General features: G+C 40.4%; 1 long non-coding RNA gene across 1 annotated transcript in view; it reads left to right on the top strand.

Annotated features, from left to right (window-relative positions):
- The window catches only part of LOC144322548 (uncharacterized), a 35267-nt gene extending 23088 nt beyond the window's left edge, over nucleotides 1-12179 (top strand). Inside the window, exon 4 of the long non-coding RNA XR_013388174.1 lies at nucleotides 11244-12179. This is a non-coding gene — a long non-coding RNA (uncharacterized LOC144322548). The remainder of the gene's footprint in view (nucleotides 1-11243) is intronic.
- Nucleotides 12180-12646: the final 467 nt, after the last annotated feature.

Raw genomic sequence — 12646 nt, 5'->3', positions numbered from 1 at the left:
TATGCTTATGTCAGAGCACCTGAGTGGCTTAGTCAGTTAAGTGCCTGGATCTTGATCTCAGGGTTGTGAGTTCAAGCCCCATGTTGGGCTCCACAATTAGTCACACTTACATCAATTCCCCTGCTAAAAAGCCATCAGTGGTTCCCTCTTGCCCTCTAGATAAAATCCTAACTCCCCAGAAGAGCATGCAAGGCCTTCTCTGATCTGTAAGTTTGCTCCCCTTCTGCTGGTACCCCTCCCCATGCACCCTCTGGTCCAGGTATACCAGACAGCCACTCTGAATGTGCCTGTCAAACTGCATGCTGCACCCCACCTGGGGAAGACATGAAGAGGTCAGAGCAGGTTTCACAGAGGCAGCGTTCCTTGTCTGGGTCTTAAAACAAAGGAGGTGAGGGGTGCCTGGATGGCTCAGTCAGTTAAGTGTCTGCCTTCGGCTCAGATCATGATCCTGAGATCCTGAGACTGAGCTCCCTGCTCAGTGGGGAGTCTCCTTCTCCCTCTGCCCCTCCCTCCACCTTGCTCATGTGTGTGTGTGCTCTCTCTCTCTCTCAAATAAATACACAAAATATTTTAAAAGAAAAAAAGGAGATGAAAGCCATTCCAGATATGGTCCTGGTGGGTACAGAGGCCATTGAGGTATGACTGTGCACACAGGCCTATCTATTGTTGTAAGAACCTGGTGACTTCTGGGTTCTAGAATTGGAGATGTTCTTCCAGGGGCAGGAGCTCATGTCAACAGATACTACACTTCATTTTTTTTTTAAGATTTTATTTATTTATTCATGAGAGACACAGAGAGAGAGGCAGAGACATAGGCAGAGGGAGAAGCAGGCTCCATCCAGGGAGCCTGATGTGGGACTCAATCCCAGGACCGTGGGATCACACCCTGAGCTAAAGGCAGATGCTCAACCGCTGAGCCACCCAGGCATCCCCAGATACTATGCTTTATAGAACAGGAGGCCTGGCACCAATAGCTCCATTCAGGGGATCCCTGGGTGGCGCAGCGGTTTGGCGCCTGCCTTTGGCCCAGGGCGCGATCCTGGAGATCCGGGATCGAATCCCACGTCGGGCTCCCGGTGCATGGAGCCTGCTTCTCCCTCTGCCTGTGTCTCTGCCTCTCTCTCTCTCTCTCTCTGTGACTATCATAAATAAATAAAAACGTAAAAAAAAAAATTTAAAAAAAAAAAATAGCTCCATTCAGGCTGTGGTTTTCATTCACACCTGTTAGTGATACCCATGTGCCAGTAATAAAGCAAAGATAAAATATATTTTAGAAGACTTCTTGGGTGACTAGGAACCACCACAATGTGTGGTTATTTTTCAGGAGATTTATTAAAGGGAATCAAGGCTGGAAAAAACAGAAGTAAAGCACTATTAATAGCTTGTCAGCATGAAATAGTGCTGGTTGTATGACCCTGAGTAATGAGTAAACTTTCTGTACTTCAGTTTTCACATTTGTAAAGTGGAGGTAGTAATAGTACCTACCTTACAGAATAGGAACTAAGATTTTTAATCTAGAATACTTAGCATAGCTTGGCACATAGTAAGCACTCAAAAGTGTAATCATTATTATCATCAATATTGCAATTCTTGATAATTTAAGAGTCTGTCATTGCCACGCAGTATGTGTTTGCAAAGAAAGCATCCAAATGGGACAGAACATATTCTGGAAATCAAGACAGCAATAATATTCAAACTGCTTATATCAATTAAGTCTTTCACTTGTCCTCCTCCAATTCATTCTAGATAGTATGTCCACTGCCTCACCAGTGAAGTTAGTTACCCAAGTTCCAGATAATGTGTTCCAAGAATTTGAGAGGATCATGGCCTAAACTTCCCTAAGCTTTACACAACTCACCCAAGTATCTCAGCTATGGAGAGGGAGACAGAGGTGGGAATTTGTTTGTTTGTTTGTTTGTTTTATTCATTTTTTTAAAGATTTTATTTATTCATGAGAGACACAGAGAGAGACAGGCAGAGACATAGGCAGAGGGAGAAGCAGGCTCCATGCAGAGAGCCCAATGTGGGACTTGATCCTGGGGCTGCGGGATCACACCCCGAGCCAGAGGCAGATGCTCCACCACTGAGCCACCCAGTTTGTTTTATTCAGAGAGACACAGAGGGAGAGGCAGGGACATAGGCCAAGGGAGAAGCAGGCTCCCCATAGGGAGCCTGATGCGGGACTCAATCCCAGGACCCCAGGGCCACACCCTGAGCTGAAGGTAGATGTTCAACTACTGAGCCACCCAGACATCCCCAGAGGTGAGAATATTATCTGATAAGATCTAACTTATAAAATCAAACTCGTGTATAAAGTTATCTGAATAGCTTGGTCTCCTTTTGACCAGGGACAATATTATTCATCAGGTTTTGATGATGACTCCCATACCTGTGGCTGACTTGTCACTAGCTTACAAAACTGAAGGTGTTTCAACCAGAGAGAAAGATATTGTCCTCACTTCTAATGCTTAGCACCAAGTGCCTTGTTTGATAAGGTATTTGTGATCATCAAAATCAAAGAATGCCACCCACATCATTTTAACAGCACATTTTAGGAATAGATCCTAGTGGCAAATACTCAGAGCAGGGATTCTAAGTTTCTGCCAGGCTTCCTAAGTTTACTCCATTCATTTTAAAATGTGAGTTTCAAATTCTGGTATATACGATTTTGTGATTGAGAGACCTGGGTAATGAAAACTGAACTGAAGCTACTAATTCTGATAAATGAGGCTATCATCAAGAAAACTCTTGACTGTGTTTAGTCAGAGTTATAGGAGCAATAATGAAAGTAACAACCTAGGGATGCCTGGGTGGCTCAGCGGTTGAGCGCCTGCCTTTGGCTCAGGGCGTGATTCCAGAGTCCCAGGATCTAGTACCACATCAGGCTCCCTGATGCATAGAGCATAGAGCCTGCTTCTCTCTCTGCCTTTGTCTATGCCTCTCTCTCTCTCTCTCCCTCCCTCTGTGTGTGTTTCCCATGAATAAATAAATAAAATCTTTTAAAAAAGTGAAAGTAATGACTTAGAAGCAATTTGGTCCCATGATTTCAGTAACTGCTTAGGGGGTCTTTGCATGATTAGCAAATGTTTATTATGAGATTCCATCTAGCCCTAATTGGTTCAAATAATACATTTGGCTTCTCAGTAGGATTTGGAGTGCCATAAACAAGTTACTGAGTTATATAGCTCAAGGGGTCTGGCTTAAATGAAGAGGTTGCTAACATGCTCATACACCTTCCCTATGTCCAGGGTGACAACTAATAACATTTATGAAATGCCAAATCTGTTTTCAATACCGTATTAAATACTTCCATGGATATTCTCTTTTAACCTTTATGGCAAAGCTACATGAAGGCTACTACTAACATTAGTACTTTGAAATAAATGGCATTTAGAGAGTTTTAACTTGCCCAAGATACAACAGCTGGTCAGTGTAGGGCAGCAACAGTCAAACTGGGCGATCTGACTGATGGAGCCCATGCTCTGAATCACAGGGCTCTGCTGCAGCCATACTGACTTTTAAAGTCTAAGTTTCTGAGCCATTCCTGGGATGTTACAGTTCTTTTAACTGATCATCTTTTTCTCCCTTCTTTGGTTGATAAGAAAGTCAGGATCAATTTTCAGTACTTCCTGGGGAAAGGCCACTTAGCATAGTGGAGAATGGCTCAGCCCTGGTCAGTCCACTACAGGCCCATAGCTCATCTCCTCCCCTTAACTGCCTTGTGAACATGGACATGTGATTTCATTTCCTGGAGTCCTATCTCCTCATTTAGAAAACAGCAACATAATACCTGCTCAGGGTTATTATGAAGATAAATTTTGTGAATTCATGTATGTCGTCTTGTCAGCAGACTGGTGGTGATGCCTTACATAGTAAGGATAAGCAATGTTTCAAAAAATGTTTATCTGATGTTGTGTGCTTATGCACACCCTACTGGGTCACCATATAAAATGTGTTTGTTCCTGTGAGTTGGGGGCCAAGTTTGAAGGCCATTGTTCTATCCCTCCAGCTCCCAGCCTTTCCTCTGAGGTCTCTGGGGTTCCTTTACACCCTCTTTTTTTTCCCTCTTGCAATGAGAAGTGGAATCTTCTTTTCCTTAGAATTTATGCTTCCACACAGACATAAGGAATATAGTCACCACAAGAAAACAAACTCTTCTTAACTGGCCCTTTCTGATTTGGGAAAAAGAAACCAAGAACTTTTTCCCTTCAAAGTGTCTTCAGCTAAGCAGCAGATACTTAGTCTGATTCTCCAAGCTATTCCACAGGCATCTCTGGACATGGAAGCTCGACACAGAGAAGCCCAACAGTTTTCTGACCAAGTAGCTTACTAATAACTCTAAGTATCCAAAAAATTTCCCAAGTGTGTGTGGTAACCGGGATCAATGACCTTATCCTATTTCATTCTGGCTTTCCTGTGTTTATTCCATTCTCCTGAACCCTTCTTGCTTATTTATCTCTTCGAATCCCCTTCTTCCTATTAGCCAAATAGCCTACTGGAATGCAAAATGCTAATTTTAATTCTTCATTAAGTATTTTTAATGACAATTACATAAAACCAATATCTTTTAGTTGCTTTAAATCAGTACAACTCTTCAGTAATTGAATGGTCATCAAAACCATAGTTTTGGTAAAAATAGTTCCCACTTTCAATCTGCCATCAATCCATCATCAGGGGCAATAAGCTTGCACTGAATTTCCTAGGCTCAAACAGAACTTGTACAAGTGACTTATGGAGCTGCCCTTTGATTTGCTAATCATGCAGGCTGATAGAATAGTCATATATTCAGAAAGCATCCTCACGGAAGCAAACAGCTCTATTAACAACCTGAAACCCTGACAGTCATTCTGAGCCAGTAGTACCATTATGTATATGAAACAAGATGAATAGTATAGTACATGAGGCCAAGCAGACTCCCTTCCAGTACCAGATGAAAAAGACACCTGATTTACTAGGACTCCAAGAGACCATTGACATCTTGTGATATCCACCTACTTTTCTTCACTGCAGACTAGGAGGGAATGTTTATCAGTCCTGTTAGCTGGGTTTTTTACTTTACCGTAAGAATTATTATTGACAGATTCATTTAGGGTAAGAAATGGTCTTTCAGGAAAACACGAGGGGATTGCAGCAGAGCCCAGGAGCAGATGTGCATTATAAAGCAATATGAGGCATAATGAGAAAAGCAGTCTTCCCTATCCTATTAATTGTTGGCCCTACCTGCTAATCAAGAATTACTGACCCCTCCCTTGAGTTAGCTGATATTTGTGTATTATAATGCACCATGGCCCATGGCTCAACTCTAGGTAATGCTAACAGCCAGCATATCAGTAACATTAATCTGAACCCTACCTATTCCCTCTGCATTGCCTATAACACAACTTGTGAATAATACATAATTCTTTCCGGTAGGTGAATGGCTGAGTAAATGATACAATGCAATTGATGAACTGTGCAAAAAATTTAATTGTCAATTATGAAGGCGATTTTAAAATATGGAAAATGCTTTACATATAGGATTTAATGATAAAAGCAGAATACAAAACCGTCAGCGTACTAAGCTTACCGATATGTAAAAATGCAGTTGAATGTAAAGAAAGAAGACAAGCTGTTGTTTTGATAAAGGATGATAAGCAATTTGTTTTTCTTTTGTTTAGAAAATACCCTTTAATGTTCCTATGCTATTCTAATAATAAAAGTTATTTTACAATTGAAGCCCACCTCTTAAGAAAAAGTTAGTTACTGCTTACCATACATACAACCATAAAATAAAACCTGCACATGAAAATGCTGAAACATTTTTTTTTTCAGGCTCAAAAATAGTGTTGGAATCTGCCAAGGAATCAGCTCACATTATTCAATGTCAGACACATTTACACTCATATGTATTAGTAATTCCTTTGGTTGACTTTGCCTTGCCGTTGTCATGGCAACCATTTCCACTGCCATTAGTACCTCTAGGGCCCTGCCTTGTTCACATATTTTTAGGCCGTTTCTCTTGTAACAAAGCAATTAATACTTGTGGCATATCCATATCGAAGCCCTGGTGACCTGTTCTGTCTCTTGGAACTGCTAAGCATTCGGTTTCCTTCCTTTCTGCCTCTGTAGGTGCTTCCCTTTCCCTTTGTCGTGCTTCTTTTTCACTAATTCTTACAAACCTCTTGACTGTTTCTAATTATATCCTATTTGGATTATTTAAAGTTTCTTTTTTTTCCCTACATACTCCATGTTTCCCTATGCAATGACATTCTCTCCATTTTCAACAAAATAGCCTATTTTCATTCATGACCACTTTGGACCACCATCATAAAAGAGAATCAAAATGCAGTGGGGATAATTGAGACTGTAGAGTGATTCTAGACTGATGACCACATGGCTGGGTAGTCAAGGATTGCACACCTCCAGTCACAAGACACCCACCACAGCACAAGATAGCACCTTGCATTTTCTGACAGCTGGAGTGAGTCATCTAATAGTCTTTCTAATGAAGATTAAAGATATTAGCTACCTTTCTTCACGCCAAATTAATTTTTTCATAGTAATGACCCATTTGGTGAGGCTGCTATAAGACAGACTGATTCTTACACTGCTGCATAGAGAATAAATGTAGGCACTTCTTGCTAAGCAATAACTACTATCAAATGACTCATCAACGTTTACTCCCTTTGGCTCTATAATTCTTATAGAAATCTCTTCTATGAAAATTATCTAAAATGTAGGAAAAAATAAGTGTTTATTTAAATTTGTTTATAATAACAAAAACACTGGTAGTCACCTATATCTTTAAGAGTAGAAAAGAAATATGGGGTATCCACAAGATAAAATATTTGCGAGTGATGCATCTATAATGGCATGGCAAGTGCATGTGATGTAATGAAAATTTTAAATGTTAATGTGAGGGATCCCTGGGTGGCGCAGCGGTTTGGCGCCTGCCTTTGGCCCAGGGCGCGATCCTGGAGACCCGGGATCGAATCCCACGTCGGGCTCCCAGTGCATGGAGCCTGCTTCTCCCTCTGCCTGTGTCTCTGCCTCTCTCTCTCTCTCTGTGTGACTATCATAAGTAAATTAAAAAAAAAAAAATTAAAAAAAAAATAAATAAATAAATGTTAATGTGAGGGGTGTCTGGGTGGCTCAGTGGGTTAAGCATCTGCCTTCAGCTCAGGTCATGATCCCAGCATCCTCGAATCAAGCCCCATGTTGGGCTCCCTCCTCAGCAGGGAATCTGTTCCTCCCTCCCCCCTGCTCTTGCGCTCTTACTCTCTCACTTATGTTCTCTCTCTCTCTCTTTCTCTCTCTCTCTCAAATAAATAAATACTTTAAAAAAATAAAAACTAAAATAAAACATTAATGTGAAAAAGCAGGATGTGAATATGTGATTATAACTTTGTAAACCACAAGCCCTGTAAGGAACCATGTTTTTCTTATTTATCTTGTATCTATATAACCTACCATAATATCTGTAAATATTTGTTGTATAAGTGGGTAAGTGAATGGATGGAGAGATGAATATGTGAGCCAAAAAGAATGGAATGTAATATACCATTTTTCTAAGAATGGTTGTCTTTGGGAGATAACTTTTTGTGCTATGTTGTTCTTTACTTAATTATATCTTCCATCTTATAATTTTTAAAAACTTTTTGGAGGAGTTGAATTTATCTTAGATTTATGCCTTGCATATGGAGATAATGCAGAACAGATCTATACCCTTTCTATATAGAATCTTCCAAATAGTTCCAGCAATTTCAAACAAATTCTATATAACATGTATTCCCAAACCTACATACAGTTTTATCTACTTCATTCTGCGAGACCAAATGTTTTTAAAATAGGTGAGAAAACTCTGTAAACTCAAGAACTCTATATACATATGAAAATTCTATATGCTAAAATTACTTTTGTTATTTTATAAATTCTCTTCCTAATGTATGAGTCAGATCATTTCCTTCATCAAAAAATCTTCTGGCCTAATGAATAAAATTCAACTCCTTAGTCTGGCATTCAAGGCTTTCCAAAACTCAATTCCAAAGTATATCTCTACTTTCATATCCCATTACAACATTCCCAAACCCTGTGCACTAGCCTTCCCAGATTATTTGCTATTTGTCATGTCTTGCCTTCCTACCAATACTAACACTGTGCCCTTAGCTTGAAATGTTCTTTTCCCTCCCTCTTGTCAAAATCCTTCAACACCAACCAAAATACTCCCTTTTCTGGCTATGAAGATATGATCAGTGATGACAGACTATAGAATGCCTAAGATTAAAGCCCTTTTACATTTACAAATAACCAGGTGTGGTTTCTGCTATCAAATCAATAAAAAAAATTAAAGTATCTAATATTCATTGGCCTTCTAATTAGGATCTGCTATGATCACGTCTCATTAGTGAGAGATAGCCATTTTACCTGGCAAATTTCACTTGACTCCATCCTGACAGGAAGGTGAGAGAGAGAGAGAATTACATAAGGTTTAGACTCAGGATTAATGTAACCAACACTCTGCAGTATGTGTGCATGTGTATGTTGGGGGATAAGAGAGGGTAGCACATGTTGACTAGAAGGAATTTCTGGGATTGTGGGCCATTTTATATCACTTTTAAGAGTTACAAAATGTAAGTGGGGATCACTGGTGGAGAGAATAGGAGAGAACAGCAATTTTCTAGCCTAAGAGATAGCATGTGAAGGGGGGTAAAAAGAACTTCAAAGGACATTTGTTTCCATCTTTTAAGCCATAGTTGGGAAATTTACCAAAAGATGACATTTTAAAATGTTTCTCTTTATAATGGTTACCCAAACTAGCCTTCACCCTGCCAATGAGCGCAAATAGGAAATAAAACCACCAACCCAGAAAAACACCAGCTGTCAGAAGAGACGGGCACATGGCAACTTCACTTAATTCAGGCACAGAAATGCCTTCACTGAAGTGCCATGCTCTCTTCTGTCTCTCCTCCTGTGGGGGACACTTCAACACAGCCAAATCATCTTCTCTTTCCTTGCAGTCATTTGTCTGTAGTTTTTTGGAATATTTATTATATTTCCATTTTTTTGTAAGTGTTCATATTTCCTTCCTCATCAATAAAAACCATATATAATACCTCCTTCAATTTGTATGAAAATTAATTCAACCAGCTCGTTTCCAATAAAAAATGGAGTGCACTTTTCCCCACTTTGTATTTCACTAATTCTCTCAGTAAGTTCTAACAGAATTACACCTATATTTTCTCTCTAGTGGAGAATTTTCCACTAATTCATTGGAGGATTGCTAGTTCAAACTATTGCAAGGGCCCAGATAATTGATTGATGCTGACTGGTATTACTCGATCTCTCCAGAAGATTGAACAAAAAGAAATGGGATTAAATCACATCTGAGAGGAAATACTGAGACAGGAAGAAAAAGCTTCTTAAGTGTATAAATCAAATGTTACAAGGGTTTCTATGAAGGTTGTAGAACACCAATCATCAAAATTCTTTTAAAAAGGAGATAAATCTGTTTTTAAAGCCCAATCTCTTGGAAGAAGTGATCCTGAATGAAAGACCTCTTGATGCCTTATCCTTCACAAAAATTCTATTATTAACCAATATTACAGCAGCAGACACCATTAACTGCCTACCCAATATCCATTCTTCCCTCTTCCTGACCAACAGACTCCTCTTCTGCTGCTGCCTGACATGGCCATATAACCTGGCTAATGAAATGTATGCAGGGGCACCTGAGGGGCTCAGGCAGTTAAGCATGACTGTTGATCTCAGCTCAGGTCTTGATCTTGGGGTTGTGAGTTCAAGCCCTATGTTGTGCCCCATGCTGAGTGTGGAGCTTATTTTTTTTAAAAAAAGTGACTGAAAAGGAGCTTCTGAGGAAGCTTTACAAAAAGGAACCAGACTCAGCAGTCATGCTCCTCTTACCCTTTGCCCTTTGCTCTTTACCCTTTCCAACTCTTCCAACCAAAAGGCAAATTCAAACCCTGGAGATGTAGCCACCATCTTGGAAGTCACACACTAGCAGTGCGTGAGTGGCGCAATGGGTCAACTGTCTTCAGCTCAGGTCATGATCTCAGGATCCTGGGATTGAGCCCACATTGGGCTCCCTGCTCAGCAGAGAGACTGCTTCTCCATCTCTTCCCCACTCCTGATCTCTCTGGCTATCTCTGTCACTATCCCTGTCTCTGTCTCTCTCTCTCAAATAAATAAGTAAAATCTTAAAAAAAAAAAAAAAAAAGGAAGTCGCACACTAAACATAACAGAGAAGGAAGACACAGGCACCTTGTACTAGTACCCCAGTCAAGGATACTCTTCTAGACTTACTGTTATAGGACAGAAATAAAGCCCTTCTTTAGTTAAACTCACTGATACAATTGCATTCCCTCTTTCTTAAAACTGTCTACCTTTTGCTCTTGTGATACCACATTTTCCTGGTTTTCCTCCTCTCTCACTATCCCCTCCTTCTCTTTCTCCTTTGCTGGATCTTCTCTGCTCAGCCTCCACAGAACACTCCAGAGATCAGTCTTGGGCTCTTTGGCAGGCAAAATAATAGCCTCCAAAATTGTTCACATCCTAATCCTCAGATTATGCGAATATCCTATCTTATATGGCAAAAGGAACTCTGCAGCTATGATTAAGGATCTTGACATGAGGAATCATCCTGGATTATCCAGGTGGGCCCAATGAAATCCCAAGGATCTTTATAAGGGAAAGAGGGAAGCAGGACAGTCAGAAAAAGTTATGATGATGGAAATGGGTTGAGTGACACACTATAAACACAGAAGGAGGGGCCACAGGCCAAGGAAAGCAGGTAGCCTCCAGAAGCTGAAAAGGTGAGAAAGCAGATTCTGCCCTCGAGTCTCCAGAGAGAACTCAGTCCTGTCAATGCCTGATTTCAGCCCAGTGAGACCTCTTCTGACTTTTAGAATATAAAATAATAAATTTGTGTTGTTTTAAGCTACTACTTTTGAAGTGATTTGTTACAGCCACAATGGGATGCTAATACAGGTCTCATTTCTTTATCTATATGTTCTTCCTAAGAAACCTCAAGGCATCCTGTGGCTTTAAAAACTATCTACATTCCACAGTTTCCAAATCTTTCTCAGAAAATCTCACCTCACTCCAGGATGCCAGATTTGTATATGCAAATTAATATGTAAAGCACAAAAAACAAAAATAGTAGCCCTTTACAAATGCAGACTTATCTGAGCTTATTTTTGTCTGAATGTGTTACTTGTTGAATTAATCTAGTTTTCTGTGCCCCACAGGTGTTGATGAGCAGCATCTGAAAATAGCGAAGATGTAGTGACAGAGTAGATCACCATCTACTTCATTCCCTCATTCCCTCATCCATATATGGTTAATGACCCAACCTAGAATGTGCCAGTTGCCATGTCAGTCCCCCAAGTGGATAAGGCATGTTCTTTCTTGTGTATCTAATAGATATCCCAAACTCCACACAGCCATTGAAGAACCCCTGACTTACCCAGCTCATCCCACAGCATCTCCCCTTCTGCACCAAAAAACACTCTGCTCCTTTCCCAGGCTCCTTCATCTCAGTAAAAAATTCACCATCATCCACCCTGTTGCTCATGTCAAAAACCTAAGAGCTTACCTTGTACCCATTCCTTTTCCCTCATTTCGTGCATCCAGCCTATAAGCAAAAATCCTGTCAACTCCATCTTCAAAACACACCCAAATGCATTCTCATCTTCCCTCTCTACTGCTTCCCTTGCAATCCAAGCCACTGCCGTCCTTCATGTGCATACCACAACCACCTCCAACAACCTAGTCCCTACACAGCAGCCAGAAGTACATTTTTAAATGTAAATTAGACCACATCACTCCTCTGCTTTTTTTTTTCTTTGCACAAGGAATGCTTTAATAATTATCCAAATATAACAACTTCTTCATTGTGGTCCTCTTGGCTTGCAAATGAGAGTCAGAACCAGAGGCCTGGGCCCAGACAGGTACAAGGAGGAAGCCTGAGAAAACCATTTATTCCTGGGGGCTCCGGTCAGGTTTATTTGTAAATGGGAAGGAAAGAAAATAATGTGAAGTGGAGGCAAGAGGAAGGAGAAATGAATTCCTGAGTGAGAAGAGGAGCTCTGGAATGACTCTACGGCAGCCCTGTGTCCTGTCTCATCCCAAGAAACATCAATGATATCTTGTTGCTCTTAGAATAAATGTCACCCTGGCTTTCAGAGACTTTCTTCCTGCTTCTTCACTGTAGACCTTGTCCCATACCTGGCAATGAGTAAAAGAGGACAGTAGCCTCACTGTATCCTCAGATGTTGCCTCACCACACACAAGAGGCACATTCAAGATACAAACTAAATTAACAGAAAATTCAGACAAAATTAAACGTAGGAAAGCGTACATTCTGTGAGGGTCCTGCTTATATGACTCCAGTGTTCACCCTGGTCAGCCTAATAGTCAGGTGGGGTCCCCCTGAACTAAGTTCAATGTAGAATAATACCCTAAAGATTCTCTGCTTAGGAACATTATGAAGAATATAAAAAGATTGATGGGGGATTCCTAAACCTTCATTTTGTAATGAGAACAAAACACAGTTCATGGAGTATACTAATACACTAAAAAGCCATAAAAAATGTCGAGTGGATTCTGATGTGTCTCATTTCACTATGGAACTAATAATAATATGATTGCA

Source organism: Canis aureus, chromosome 10 (assembly GCF_053574225.1).
Source record: "Canis aureus isolate CA01 chromosome 10, VMU_Caureus_v.1.0, whole genome shotgun sequence".
Lineage (NCBI taxonomy): Eukaryota > Metazoa > Chordata > Mammalia > Carnivora > Canidae > Canis > Canis aureus.
The sequence above is the reverse complement of the archived record's forward strand: the minus strand, read 5'-3'. Positions and strand labels throughout refer to the sequence as shown.